This window comes from Elephas maximus, chromosome 5 (assembly GCF_024166365.1).
Source record: "Elephas maximus indicus isolate mEleMax1 chromosome 5, mEleMax1 primary haplotype, whole genome shotgun sequence".
Lineage (NCBI taxonomy): Eukaryota > Metazoa > Chordata > Mammalia > Proboscidea > Elephantidae > Elephas > Elephas maximus.
In genome coordinates, this window is record NC_064823.1 from 164,763,202 (window position 1) to 164,778,933 (window position 15,732).

The 15,732-nt window shown below is 52.7% G+C and overlaps 1 protein-coding gene across 1 annotated transcript in view; it reads right to left on the reverse strand.

Annotated features, from left to right (window-relative positions):
• Window positions 1–15,732, reverse strand: part of SORCS2 (sortilin related VPS10 domain containing receptor 2) — a 568,942-nt gene that overhangs the window by 527,150 nt on the left and 26,060 nt on the right. The window lies entirely within an intron of this gene.

Here is a 15,732-nt window from a genome sequence, read left to right on the forward strand (position 1 = left end):
AGCAGAGCGCCTGGTCCAAGGTCACACCATGAGGAGTAACAATGGCTCTCCACAAGCCAAGCTGGGGCACATGGGCACACTGACCTGTCGCTAACTCTCCTGAGAAAACTGCAAGGAAAGGTGGTCGCCATCTTTGTCACAAATGAGGAAGGTGAGGCCCAGAGAAGCCAAGTCATTTGCCCAAAATCACACAGCTGGGATGCAAACCCAGCCACTGTGGTTATGAAGTTGGAATCCATCCTGCTGCCCCACACTGCCCTGGACCTCACAGAAGGAGGGTCTGGCCTGAAACCTCGGCTTAGGTACGGACAGCGCCCTCCAACTGGCCAAATCCCCTCTGAGCTTGATCCCTCCGTCTGCCTCTTGGGGGAATCAACACCTCTGACAGAGGAGCAACCTGGGCTTGGGCAGGGCCGCTCGCCACATATCAGTGAGCAGCTGAGGCGGCACCGGGGTCTAGGCCTGGTAACTTCCTTCACAGAGCCCCGCAGCCCCCCGCAGCCTTGTGAGTGGGGGGCTTGGGTCTCAGGGAGGGAGCACACCCAGGTCTCCTGTCCCCCCTGCCCAAGCTCCCCTCCCCCAGGAGGGCACCCCCCTTGTAGAACATGGAGTGCAGAGTTTGGCTTCTCAAGGGGCCCTTTGATGACAAGATGGAATAGCACCTGCTGGGGTTTGGCATCTAGTAATGAGAACAAATGACAACTTGATTGAAGTTGTCGAGGATTTCATCTCACTTGGATTCACAATCGATGCCCATGAAATCAAACGGCTATTGCATTGGGCAGATCTCCTGCAAAAGTCCTCTTTAAAGTGTTGAAAAGAAAAGATGTCACTTTGTAGACTAAGGTGCATCTGACCCAAGGCATGGGTTTCAATTGTCTCGCATGCACGTGAAAGCTGGATAGTGAAAAAAGAAGACAGAAGAAGAACTGGCGTATTTGAAATACGCTGTTAGTGAAGAATATTGAATATGCCATTGTCTTGGTTATCTAGTGCTGCTATAAGAGAAATACCACAAGTCAACGGCTTTAACAAAGAGAAACTTACTCTCTCACAGTCCAGGAGGCTAGAAGTCCGAACTCAGGGTGTCAGCTCCAGGGGAAGGCTTCTTTCTCTGTTGGCTCTAGGGGAAGGTCCTTGTCATCAATCTTGCCATGTTGAATAGCTTTTTAGTCCAAGGATCCCCGGTCCAAAGGATGTGTTATTCTCCAGGCTCTTGTTTCTTGGTAGTATGAGGTCCTCCCCCCTCATCTCTCTGCTTGCTTCTCTCTTTTATATCTCAGAAGAGATTGACTTAAACAAACCTAATCTTGTAGTCTGAATCCTGTCTCATTAACCTAACTGCCGCCAATCCCACCTCATTAACATCACTGAGGTAGAATTTACAAACATAAGAAAATCCCATCAGATGACAAAATGGTAGATGATCACACAATACTGGGAATCATGGCCTAGCCAAGTTGACACACATTTTGGGGGGATACAATTCAATCCATAACAGCCACGGACTGCCAGGAGAACAAACGACTCAGTCTTAGAAGCAGTTCAGTCACAAAGCCCCTTAGAAGCGAGGATGGAGAGACTTCAGCTCACTTACTTTGGACACGTCATCAGGAAAGACCAATCACTAGGAAAGGACATCATGTTTGGTAAAGTGGAGGGTCAGCGAAAACGGGGGAACCCTCCATGAGGTGGATTGACGCACTAGCCGCAACAACGGGCTTAAACACATAAACCGTTGTGAAGATGGCGCAGGACCGGGCAGCATTTTGTTCTGTTGTACGTGGGGTCACCATGAGTCAGAGGCAACTCGAGGGCAGCTGACAGAACAAAAACAACTGCCCTCAACAGTGGCTCACTCCTTCGCACCTACAAAGCATTCGCAAAGCACTTGCCCACCCACCATCTTATCTGACCCCACATCAGCCCTCTGAGTAGGCGCCGTGGTGAACACTCTCAGCTTGCCCAATTTTCAGATGAAGAGACTGAGGCTTAGCAGAGAGGAGCCCTGGTCAAGGCCACAGCCACATGTGGCCAGGCCTTGTCCTGGTCTTCTGAAGCCAAGCACTTTCTCCCTCTGCCTCCACCTCCCTCTGGGCCTTAGTCTTCACATCTATTAAGCCGGGAGGGGGGCTGGCCAGTCCCTCACACCCTCCTAACATCCTACGACTCTATATTCCAAATCCTCCCCGAGAAAACACACAGGAAGCATTCCTCAGGAAGACTAGCCAATTTGCTTCTTCGTCTTGTTTTACGAGGCTGTTTACAGTTGGCCAAACAACCAAAACGCTGCAAGTGTTGAAAAGATGTTTTTCATTATATTTTAAAGGAATGTCTGCGTACAAATATCACATTGTTTGCTCATTCCAATAGTTCTCTTTTCTAAGTATTCCACTGAAAACCAGATAATGGATTTCATTACCCAGAAACATTAAAGACAGAAACGTCTTTCCAGTGTGTAATTCTTAGTTAGCCACATCAGGTTCCACAGGGACAAACACGTGAGCCTTCCCCCGTCTGCGCTCAGGGGGCCCCAGCCCTGCTCATCTCCCGGGCCCAGGGTCTTTTAACGACCAGCACACTCAGAAACTCCCAGGTGGAGCAAACAGTTAATGCTTACTGAAAGACTAGAGGTTCGACTCCACCCAGAGGTGCCTTGGAAGGATAGTGCGGCAATCTACTTCCAAAACCTTAGCCCTTGAAAACCCTGTGGAGCACAGTTCTACTCTGACACACATGGGGTCACTTTTTTTTTTCCACTGGGTCAGGGGTGGGCAGGCCGTTCCCTCTGCACACCTCTCACCGGCTCAGGTGCTGCCTGGCACTGCCACGTGGGTGGCGTGCACTGGGCACTGGGTACTGGGCACTGGGCAGGAAGGCCAAGGTGGAGGGGCCTGGAGAGGGGGTCTCACGTCCAGCTGGGGAATCCCAGAAGGCTCCCTGGAGGAGGCACATGGGCCCTGTCTGGAAGGCCAGGAGAACCCTGGCCTGTAAGTGGGTGGGGGTGGACAGTACTGTTTGTGCAAAGGAATGGTAGGGTCAAAGGGCAAGGGTGTGGACACTCACGACCCAAACCTCACAGCCCTTCTCCACGGCTCTGGTCCTGGTCCCACAGAGACACAGGACCAGCTAGGCCGGACAGAGAGAAGGAGCTGGGGCCTAACACACGAGGGGTCCCAGCCACACAGCTAACAGAAGCCCCTCCCTGTCCAGCCTCGGCCCCCAGCCCAGGCCCTACCCACCCACATCGAAGCATGAAATGGGGCGTCTGGAAAGAGCTCTGAGCCAGGGCCCGTGGAGGCAAGGGGGCAGGCGGGCATGTAGGGTAACTGTCGCAGTGAGACGCTAGAGACAAGGTCCCTGTGGCCCTGCTGCACCTCCTCACCGCACCCCGCCACCCTGAGAGTGAGTGCGGTCACCCGTCACACAGACAAGGGCAGCGGCCAGGCGGGTGTGAACCACCACAGTCCCAGGCTTCCAGGGGCAGGTTACAGGCATGCAAGTAAAACTACAAGATTTAAAAAAAGGATAGTTCTTTAGTTTAAATATGTCCTGGTGATATTCGAATAAATATCAATAATTTTTTAGTATAAGTATGTCCCAAGGTTGTCTGTTCAAACCCACCCAGAGGCTCCCCAGAAGACAGACCTGGTGATCTGCTTCTGAAGGGCCACGGCCTTGAGACCTCTAAGGAGAGGTTCTACTCAGCACACATGGGGTCACCATGAGCCGGGGTCAACTTGAAAGTAACTAACGACAGCATGAAATATTTCCGTTTGAATTTCAGATGAACAATTACTTTTTTAGTGTAAGTATGGCCCATACCCACCACCTGTCTGTCAGTATGTGGTACTGTGGTGGCTTGCTTGTTGCTGTGACACAGGAAGCTATGCCACCAACAGGGTCACCTGTGGTGGACAGGTTTCAGTCAGTGGAGATTCCAGACTAAGACAGACTAGTTAGAAAAGTCTGGGGGTCAGCTCCCAAAAATCAGCCCATGAAAACCTTACGGATCAGAACAGAACATTAGCCAACTCTCTTGCTTTGGACATGTCATCAGGAGGGATCAGTTGCTGGAGGAGGACATCACGTTTGGTGAAGTGGAGGGTCAGCGAGGGTGAGGGCGACCCTGGATGAGATGGGTCAGCACAACAGCTGCAACGATGGACTCGAACATGCCGGCAGGTGTGAGGATGACGCAGGACCAGTCGACGTTTCGCTCTGTTGCACATGAGGTCACCACGAGTCAGAGTCCAGGCAACAGCACCTATCTATCTATCAACCAATGGTCCGTGTAATATTTGAATTGGGATATCAGATAAACAATGAATTTTTGTATAAGTATGTCCCATGCAATATTTGGGACATTTTCAAATTAAACTCAAATTAAACTGAAGGTCCTATATCTTAAGCGGTGATCCTAACTTACAGTCTAAACAGGGCCTAAAGCTCAGCCACCAGGCGTGCTCCAAGGAGGCACTTTGTGACCATAGCACTGTGTGCAGATCACCATTCATTACCCTGCAGTCACTCCCGCCACCTCCCCGGGGAAAAGCAGGGCTGAGAAGCTGAGGCTACTTTAAAAGACAGCCCCTCATGATCCAGAAGTGGCCCGGCCGGGGAACAGGAGCAGGCAAAGCTCGCCAGGCACGACGTCTCAGAGCGTCTCTGACCTCCACCCCGATCTTGAGGTCGCAGAGGGGAGCGGAGAGGTGACTCGGCAGAGCCAGGCGGAGCGGACACCTCTCCGTAATGGCCACACCCAGCCTCCGTGCTCCCCAGCGAGATCTTTCCATCCTTTGATGATGACAGGGTGGCGAATTAGGGATCACACAAACAGCAGGTCCTCGGGAAGGGCCTGTCACGGTAATTTGCCAGGAAAACACTTTTCACAGAAATAAACCCCGGTGGCACAATGGTTTACCGCTCAGCTCCTAACCCAAAGGTCAGCAGTTCGAACCCACCAGCGTCTTCAAGGGAGAAAAATGTAGCAATCTGCTTCGTAAAGATGACAGCCTAGAAAGCCCTCTGTGGCAGTTCTACTCTGTCACATGGCGTCGCCACAAGTCAGAACCAACTGGCTAGCACCCAACAACAAACCCAGCTCAGCGGTGTTCTCCGCATCTTCTCGTTCCTCTTTCTACTGCAGGTAAAATTTCAGCACTGCTGTCACGGCCCCGTCTGTAGGTGATCTGGCCTGCACTCCCAGAGACACAGCAGGCTGTTTCCAGGCATCCACTGGTACCAGGGTCGAGGGTGTGTGCAGGGGCCCTGATAAGGCCCAGGGTGTCCCAGGGGCTTTGCTCTTGCAACGAACCCATGGTGATGCCACCTCTTCCCACCCTCATGACACCTGAGAGTCTGGGATTGGACCCCCATATAAGAATGCAGAAGCTTGGCCAGGCCAGGCCACTCGCCCGCTCCCCACTTTGCAAGGGCCAGAGCTGGCGTCAGAACTCACGTCCACAGCAAGGAAACCCCGGTGCCTTTCTGCAGCCACAGTACTGCCACCCTGCCCACAAAGACACCACCGCGGCCACCACCTGGGGCACATTCAGCAAAGCAAACACCATACGATCCCATCAATTCCAAGAATAATGTTGTCTTCCCCAAAGCATCTCAACAAGAGCAATGAGGGCAGCATTGGGCCATGAACACTTTGACAATCCGCGGGCTTTTATCTTCAAAGACAAAGAAATCAAAGAGCCATTTCTCTCTTCTTTTATGCCCTTCCCTAACATCCGAAAGGGCAAATACGGTCTTTGCAGGAACCTCTGCTTTCGGCTTCCCAGGATGGAAATGGCTGTGAAGGGCTGACTCCAGTGGCCAAGTTCAGGTTTTGCCCAGGTGTCCACAAGGCAGAGCCCCGGCTGCTTGTACAGCCAATTTTATCATCAGTAAGCCCCTTCCCCAGGTCCCAGGCTTTCGGCTGGAGGCCATGACCAGGAAGGACCACCAAGGCTGCCTGTCTGACTGTACAGAGAGTACCTGATGCTGGCTTCCACCTGGGGGCAGGCAAGGAGTCAGGGAGATAGAAAGAGGAAAACGGAAGCCCTTTAAGACAACACACACCACACATTTCATGGACTGAATTATGTCCCCCCCAAAAAATGTGTGTATCAATTTGGCTGGGCCATGATTCCCAGTGTTGTGTGGTTGTCCTCCATTTTGTGATTGTAATTTTATGTTAAACAGGATTAGGGTGGGATAGTAACACCACCCTTACTCAGGTCACCTCCCTGATCCAATGTAAAGGGAGTTCCCCTGGGGTGTGGCCTGCACCATCTTTTATCTCTCAAGAGATAAAAGGAAAGGGAAGCAAGCAGAGAGTGGGGGGCCTCATACAATCGAGAAAGCAGTGCCAGGAGCAGAGCGCATCCTTTAGACCCGGGGTCCCTGTGTGGAGAAGCTCCTAGTCCAGGGGAAGACTGATGAGAAGGCCGACAGAGAGAGAAGGCCTTCCCCTGGAGCTGATGCCCTGAATTTGGACTTGTAGCCTACTTCACTGTGACGAGATAAATTTCTCTTTGTTAAAGCCATCCACTTGTGGTATTTCTATTACAGCAGCACTAGATGACTAGGATAACACAGGTACTCCACGTACGTACACACACACACATGCACACACGCAGTGCCTGGAGAGCAACCAAGCTCCTCTCAGCTGACAGCACCACTCAGTGGCCAGTGCGAAGAACTGTCTGACCCAGGGCCCCTTTCCTACCCTACTGTCCTCCTACGTCAGGGCATAAGGGACCCCACAGCTGCACGGGTGACACACTTGTTCTTAAAAAGAGGATTGACGAGTCTCGATTTGGTTTTCTACACAGCAAAGAACATTGGCAGCCATACTACAGCCTGAGGTAGCACCCAGAAATCCCCTCAGGCGCCACACAAAGACTCCCCTACCTCCACAGGAGCCTCTTCTAATTAAATTAATTAAGTCTGCTTTCCCGACAGCACAAGCAGGCAAAATTAATAAAATCACTGTTTATTCTCCCGAGTACATCTGGCTCATTGAACGGTCCTGTGACAAGTGCTACAGCTGCTAACCAAAGGGTGGGCAGTTCGAATCCTCCAGGCGCTCCTTGGAAACTCTACAGGGGCAGTTCTACTCTGTCCTGTAGGGTCGCTATGAGTCGGAATCGACTCGACGGCACCGGGTTTTTTGGGTTTATGACAATTATTTCACATTGCCTCTGCAAACGCGTTCCCACCATGAGTTAAAGGGAACTGTGTCTCTTACTGACAACACGTCAGGAGGACACCGCCTCTGAAAGAAAATGCGTCTCACGTTTCAGATGACAGACGCACAGCAATACCCTCAGGCCAGAGCCCACCCGGATCGGAAACACTCCCAACGTCTCGGCACCCCACTCTTGCACTTGCCAGTTCTCTGATTTAGAAGCAAAGAAAACAATCACGTTTGGAATGGATCATAGTGCAAAGCTTAGAGAAAACAGGCTTTACAAAACGTCCACATCTCAGCATGTCATCGAGACAGAACACACCTGGCCGCCCTGTGGCCCTGCACGCTACTGGCTCCAACGAGCTTCCGCACACTTGCTGTTCTCATCAGCTGCCGTCAGTTCTGACCCACGGCGACCCCGTGTGTGCAGAGTAGAACTGCTCTGGGGCTTTCAAGGCTGTGGCCCTTCAGAGGCCATCGCCAGGCCTGTCTTCCAAGGCGTCTCTGGGTGCGTTCCGGCCGTCAACCTTTCGGCTGGTAGTCAAGCACTTAACTTTTGTGCCACCTCAGGAGTCCTGTGTCTGATGGGCACTCTCACAATGCCCTCTGAGTCGAGCCTGATTGGTTCCATTTCACAGATGGGACAACAGAGGCCCAGAGAGACTGAGACACAGAATGCCCTGTGCCACAGACTCATGTCCAAGCCCCTCCCGACCACCTGGCACCAAGCACGAGATCAGTCCATAGTAGTTGTTGCTGGGTGCCATTGAGTCCATTCCCACTCATGGTGACCTCGTATGACAGAGCAGAACTGTCCCATGGGGTTTCCTGGGCTGTAATCTTGACGAGAGCAGACTGCCAGCTCTTTCTCCCAAGGAACCACTGGTGGGTTCGAACTGCCGACTTTCAGTTAGCAGCCAGGTGCTTAACCACTGTGCCACCAGGGCTCCTTGTCCTTAGTAGATACTCGATAAAACATGTGGAAAGAATCAATGAATAAATGAAAATGGAGAATTAATAAATGCAGGCCTCAGACCCCGGCCCGGGCTTCGGGGCCAGTCTCAGCTCCTGCCTGCAACACTATTGACTCGGACGGGCCAGTCCTCTTGGGAGGCGCTGCTGGGAGTCGCTGCCGTTGCCGCCAAGCAAGGCCGCCACGACTCAAACATCACCGAGGGATCCGCGGACACAGACCGGAAAAACAACAGGAGGAAAAACTTTTTTTCTAATAACAAGATAAAAATTGTTTTCAGCAGGAATCCCTTTGGATCATGGGCTTTCGTTGGCGTTGTGAAAGGCCATCTATTTTTACTGCGATCAGTTCTGTTAAAGTCGGATTTACTGAACAGGAGATGAGAGCGGCCCGTGTTATCTGCTGCCTTTCAGAAACTCCATGTTTCCATTTCCGTTCTGGGCTGGACTCCAGCCCCAAACTCCTCCTGCCCCCCGCCAGTGACTAAAAATAGCCTTCCGCGGTGGTGAGCGCAGCCAGGGGACAGAGCCTGTGGGTGTCAGGACAGCGGACCCCACCCCAGTCAGTGGACCCCCCAGGCTCGGTGTCTCCATCCATGAGATAACTCTGCTTCTCACTCCCAGGAGGCACGAGACCACAGCAAAAGACGCTTTGCTGGGGCTGAGGTAGGAGGGAGCTGCAAACATGCTCTCCGACGCCCCCTCATCTACACCACCCATCCCATGGCCCATCACCCCCAGCCTCTCCCCTCACTCTCCCTCTGCCAACTGGCACTGCTGCTCTCGCACACAGAGGCAGTCCTGCCCCAGGACCTTCGCACATGCTGCTCTCTCTGCCTGGAGACTCTCTCCCCCACGGGAGACTAATGCCAGCCTCATCCCTTTCTGGACACTCTATGCCCCTCCCTGTGTCATTTTCTCTACTGCACATCGTGTACACGTATGTGTACGTGTGTACACATGTGTGTACATCTGTGTGCATGTATGTGTGCATACGTGTGTGTCTACATGTGTATGCATGTCTGTGTCCTGGCCTGCAAGAGATCTCAGAGTCAGGAAACACCCTCAGAGCAGTCCAGGCCCAAGGATGTGGACCAGGGGTTCAGGCCAGGGCCAGCCTGAATCCCAGCACTGCCTCAGTTTCCCCACATTGCCTCCCGGGCTGCGGGTGGGATTCATTGGGGTGGTGTGTGAAGAGCTCAAGGCGTAGACAGTTATCATTTCTTTGCTCTAAGCCTCTGTTGTGCCTTCTGTGAACTGGAACTAATCGGGGCCCAAACACAACAGCTGTGCTCTCTGCCAAGGTCCCCGCCTCCGGGACCCTGACGCCATGTCTGCACTGAGCTGGTGCTGGACACAGACCGTGGCACAGACTGGACTGGGTGCCCTGGGCATATCCACACACCCACCCACGAGCCTGACCATGCGCCCACCCCCGACCCCTGTGCCGGCCCCACCCCCGCACCCACCCACAGCCCCTCCCAGGAAGGACTGCAGAGGGCAGGGGCACATACAGCGTGGTGCCCTCCTGCAGAGACAGCAGCAGCTGGTACAGACGGGAGACCCTCATTATACAAAGCCTGCTGCCCAGGGTTCCAATTGAAATGTCAGCTGAGCGGGATCTAAAGGTCAGAGACCACGAGGCCGGCAGGGAAGCAAATGAAGAGCTCTGGGCCAAGCCCTGGGGATGTGGGGTGATGAAGGCGTGAAGCCAACCTGGGCTGCTCGGGAATGAGGCCAGCACCCATCTCACTCGCTAAGGAGCACTCTCCCACCCTCCTGCCCACATCGGAGCCAGGCCGTGGGACCACCCTGGAGAGGACACGGCCGTCCTTCCTCGGGGCCACAGTGCTCACAGCAGCCTCTCCAGCCCACAGTCCTGGGTCCCCAAAGGCCTGCAGCCTGCATGCCTTGATCACCCCCCACAAGGCTGCCCAGCCCAGGAAGCACACTGACCCTGCCCCACCCTTTCCCACTCTGCCTGCAGCTCCAACACCTGATGCACCAATTCCCACCTGTGACGGCGCCCCATCACCCAGATGGCGAGGCCAGAACCAGCTCCTGGGAAGCAGAGGGGGATATCCTCCCCCAAGAGGGGCACCGGTACCCGGCCTCCCCAGACCTCAGCCAAGCCCCCCCGCACTCACACAGGCACAAGAGGACCTAGAGAAATTGAGAAAGGTGGGTTTCTCACCTCAGTTTATGCCGAGGGGTGAAACCCAGAGCCAGGGCATCCCAGAGCCCCAAGACAGTCCTAGAATCCTGGGGAGGCCTCCAGGCTGCGGGGGTGGGAGCAGCAGGGGTCTGGGCCAATTAGGGGTTGATCAGGTGGCTGCAAAGTCACAGCAGGTCTGGGCCACTGCACAGGGTTGCTGCTGCAGACACCTTTGTGTGAGTGTGAGAGAGCAGTGTGTGGTGTGTATGAGTGTGTACGTGCATGGTATGTGTGTGGTGTGTACATGTGTGTGAATGTAGGGGTGTTTAGTGTGTGAGTGTGCACGCATGTGATATGTATGCTTGTGTGGTGGTGTGTGTGCTGTGTGTATAATATGTATGGTGTGTGTGCACATGCATGTGCGATGCATACGTGTGGCATGTGTGCTGTGTGTATATGTGTGGTGTGTGTGCACATATATGTGGTATGTGTGCACAGGTGCTGGCGTATGTGCTGTGTGTACATGTATGTGGTGTGCATGCCTGTGTGTGGTGTGTGTATAATGTGCGGTGTGTGTGTGCACATGTATGTGGTATGTACGTGTGTGGCGTGTGTGCTGTGTGTATAATACATGTGCTGTGTGTGCTGTGTGTATAATATGTATGGTGAGCGTGTGTGCACATGTGCACAGTACAGGGTGCAAGTGTGCTGTGGGGTATAATGCAGGGCACCCAGCTAGCACTGGCCTCATGCCGGCTCCTTCTGCAATGGCCCGATCCCTCCCCCACCACCCAGTGGTCTGTGAATGGACCTCCCAGCAAGGAGAGTGTCCAGTCAGTGGGCGACTGTGATGAGCAGCCAAAAGACCCAGAAGGAAGGAAACAAAACAGGAGAAGCCTGCCTGCCATCCTGACATCCTCACAAGGGGCCTGGGTGCTGCGGTGTCCACTCAGGGGCAGGCGCAACCATGAGCTGCGGCTGGAGCAGCCCCTCCTGGCCCAAGTATGACATATATGCCGTGTGTTGGCGTCACACACGGCCTCTCTGAACCCGAAGGTGACTGCACAGAAGGGCCCATGGCAGGGGACAGATGGCAGGTGGATCGGGGGTCTCAGGGGAAGGGTGGCAGCCCCTTTATCTGGCCCCAGTGTCCAGCATGCTGGCAGGGTGGCCCTTGCCCTCCGCCTGTCAGGGATAAACCAGCACCGTAAATTCCCCAGCTGGCTCGGCACAGCCAGGCTTAACCCTTAAGCAGGCTGGCCGTCCTGCCGTCCCACACAGCTCCGTCACCTCCTACCTGATGCCGCAGACCCTGCAGCAGGACACATGGGGGCTGGTCAGATGGACCTGAGTTCAAGGGGCTCTGCTCCCAGTTGAGACCCCAGACAAGTCCCTCTGGGGCAAAAGCAGGGGAATGGTGTCCCCTGCCTCTGCAGGTTGGGGGCAGAGGGGTAACTCGAGCCCCATGCCTGGTACAGTGGATCCTCAACAGCCACTGAGGAAATGGCTGGTCCCCCTCCCGGCAGCAGGACAGCCCTCACTGAAGCCTCGAAGCCTCACCAGCCCCTGGCAGTGGATTTCCATTGGGACGTCAGACCCACCAGACCCACTGTGGCCGTTCTTAAAGTCTGCCCCAAGTTCTTTGACATTCTTCCCATCGAGAGGGGGAGGCTTCTGACAGGCTGATGGTGGAGGTGACACTCTGTGACTCTGAGGCAGGGTCCTTCTTCACAGGTCATGTACACCGTCAGACTGCTCAGTGGCAGCCATGCTAGCAGGAAGCTCAAGTAAGCACGTGGGGAGGGAAACGTCTGGGCGTCAGCTCCAGCTCCACCCCAGCCTGATGACGACCACATCTAGGAGCTCCAGCCAAGCCTTCTGGGGCCCAGTCACTCCCAGACCACGGGGGACCACAGTGAGCCTCCACCTCTGCTCTTCGCTGGTGCTCGACCACCTCCCACAAGCCCACCTCCCACAACTAGGGCCTGGTGTGCCATGAAGGCTGAAAACTTAGAGAAGAGCAGGAAGAGCTGATGAAATGACAGTGGACTTCTCTGTCACGCTCTGTGGTGGCAAACTGCTACCAAATGATTCTCGTCATTACAGTTACCATATTTTTGCACAAATAAGGCACACCTTCTAGCTTGTTTGCCAGCCACTCCCTCCCCCTGCAAGGTCCTAAGCATGCTACGCTAATATTTTACAACATGTAAAAACAAATTGGCATAGTGGCACTTAGGAAAATACCTCGAGGCAGGAGTGAGCACTGGCAAACAAATGTAGAAGGCACACGTTATTTGCGTAGAAATACGGTATTCCTTTCAGTTCAACGCCGTACCACAAACAGCGCCAGGTGTGTGGAGTATGAAGATAAAGAGGCCTTGGTCCCTGCGACACAGAGCTCACGTCCAGTGGGCCACATAGAGGCATCAGAAGCAGTAATTATGACTGAACAGGGTCCAGCCAAAGACAAAAACGTGTGTTCAGCAAAGCAGCAAAAGAGGTAGGCGTGAGTAACTTTGTCCAGGGGAATCAGGAAAGACTTCATGGAGGAGGCAGTACCTCACTAGGGTTTTGAAGGATGAATAGGAGTCTGCCGACACATTTTATATAATTGGATAATAGTCTCCCTCTGTCTCGCTCTCTCTCCCCTCCCTCACTTTGAAGCATTGTGCAGAATATAATATCCATACATCACTCCCCATAAGGTGGAAAGGAGATTGGCTGTTTACCATCATTTAAGGAAACATAACCTTGTGAAGAATGGGAATTCCAGAACACTTAATTGTGCTCATGAGGAACCTTTACATAGATCAAGAGGCAGTTGTTTGGACAGAACAAGGGGATACTGATCGTTTTAAAGTCAGGAAAGGTGTGCACCAGCATTGTATCTTTTCACCATACCTATTCAATCTGTATGCTGAACAAATAATACGAGAAGCTGGACTATATGAAGAAGAATGGGGCATCAGGATTGGAGGAAGACTCATTAACAACCTGCGTTATGCAGATGACACAACCTTGCTTGCTGAAAGTGAAAAAGACTTGAAGCACTTACTAATGAAGATCAAAGACCACAGCCTTCAGTATGGATTACATCTCAACATAAAGAAAACAAAAATCCTCACAGCTGCAACAATGAGCAACATCATGATAAACAGAGAAAAGTTTGAAGTTGTCAAGATTTCATTTGACTTGGATCCACAATCAACAGCCATGGAAGCAGCAGTCAAGAAATCAAAAGACGCATTGCATTGGGCAAACCTGCTGCAAAGGACCTCTTTAGAGTGTTGAAGAGCAAAGATGTCACCCTGAAGACTAAGGTGCGCCTGACCCAAGCCATGGTATTTTCAATTTCATCATATGCATGTGAAAGCTGGATGATGAATAAGGAAGACCGAAGAAGAATTGACGCCTTTGAATTGTGGTGATGGCGAAAAATATTCAATATACCACGGACTGCCAAAAGAACGAACAAATCTGTCTTAGAAGAAGTACAACCAGAATGCTGCTTAGAAGCAAGGATGGCGAGACTGCGTCTTACATGCTTTGGACATGTTGTCAGGAGGGATCACTCCCTGGAGAAGGACATCATGCTTGGCAGAGTACAGGGTCAAAGAAAAAGAGGAAGACCCTCAACGAGGTGGATTGACACAGTGGCTGCAACAATGAGCTCAAGCATAACAACGATTGTAAGGATGGCACGGGACCGGGCAGTGTTTCATTCTGTTGTGTATATGGTTGCTATGAGTCGGAATCGACTCGACGGCACCTAATAACAACAAAGAAAACACCAAAGCAAAGGCACCAAATGTCTTGCCCGAGATAAAATGCCAACTGATGAAAATGCTCACAATGACATTCAGGGTCCTTGGTTTGGCCCATTGTCCATCAGTAAGCTGGCTAAAGGTCCCAGCCTCAGAATTGCCTTGGAAGGGGACAAGAGGGGAGAAGATGGCAGGATAAGATGACCTCCCTAATTTCAATGCCCCCTCCCCCAGCCATGGACCACCAAGGACCATGAGTGTAGGCAGAGGGGCTGACCAAAGCAGAAGGCCCCGAGGCCCTAAGGGTTTAAGACCCGATATGGGAGCCACCTGGGCTGCAGAAGCAGCTCTCATAGGCCTGCCTCTGACTCCACCGCCCCTCATGCCATCTTCACACTAATCACAAATTATTAAAAAGTAATTTCACGTTCCCTGCTTGGTGCGTTAATGGCGCATTTGTCTTCACACTCAGGGAGGGTGAGGCGAGAGGAGGCAGATTTAGAGAAGAAAATTAAACGCTGTCAGACCCACCTTCCCCGCCCAGCCCCGCCGTGCTCCAGGGCCACCCTGGGGCTGAGTCCTGCCAGATCCTAGCCACCTGGCCAAAGCTGGGCTCCTGGGCTGCTGCCCTCCCAGCAGGTGGGTCTGAACGGTGGTGCTTGGAGGGGCCCGTAAGCCAGCACACCAGGCGGCCACAGCAGCCTTCCCCCACCTGCCAGGGTCCCCCAGCTCCCACAGGGCCACACCCTTTTTGCAGAGTTGATATCAGTTTGCTGCTAACAGTAATCAAATCGACACTCTGTGTTGAGCTCCCACTCTGAGCCTGGTGGTGGTTGTTGTTAGGTGCCATCGAGTCAGCTCCGACTCCTGGCGCCCTTATGTATGACAGAACGAAATGTTGCCCGGTCCTTTGCCACGTGCACAATTATTGTTGTGCTCAAGTCCGTTGTTGCAGCCACCGCATCACCCCGTCTGATGGAGGGTCTCCCACACCTTCACTGACCCACCACTTCACCAAGCATGATGTCCTTCTCCAGTGATGGACTCCTCGTGATGACACTCCAGGGTAAGTGAGCAAAATCTCAGACAGTACTCTGTGATCCACAGGGTCTTCGTTGGCTCATTTTCAGACGTAGATTGCCAGGCCTTTCTTCCTAGTCTGTCTTAGTCTGGAAGCTTTGCTGAAACCTGTCCCTCATGGGTGATCCTGCCGGTATCTGAAATATCGGTGGCATTGCTTCCAGCGTCACAGCAATACACAAATCACCACAGTAATCCCGGGTGCATCTGGGAGATTTTTCTAGAAAACATCTGCCCAGGTACCACCTGCATTCAGTGTTCATGACCTCTGACCCAACAATTCCCTTCAGCGAATTTGTCTTAGTGCACGATCACACATCACACATGGAGAAAGACCGGCATCCAGGGATGTTAATTTGGCTAACGCATGCAAACATAATCACTTATAATAAAAAAAATTACCATCATTCCAAGAATTTGGCAATGGGAGTGTGATGAAGAAATGAATAGTTCAGAAACCTGTGTTTCTCAAAGGAGTTCACCACTGTAGGAAAATGCAAACATCACGCTGAGTGCACAAAGGGGAATTCCAAATGGGCACAGAGTTAGGTCCTAACCGTCACAGAAGAAGA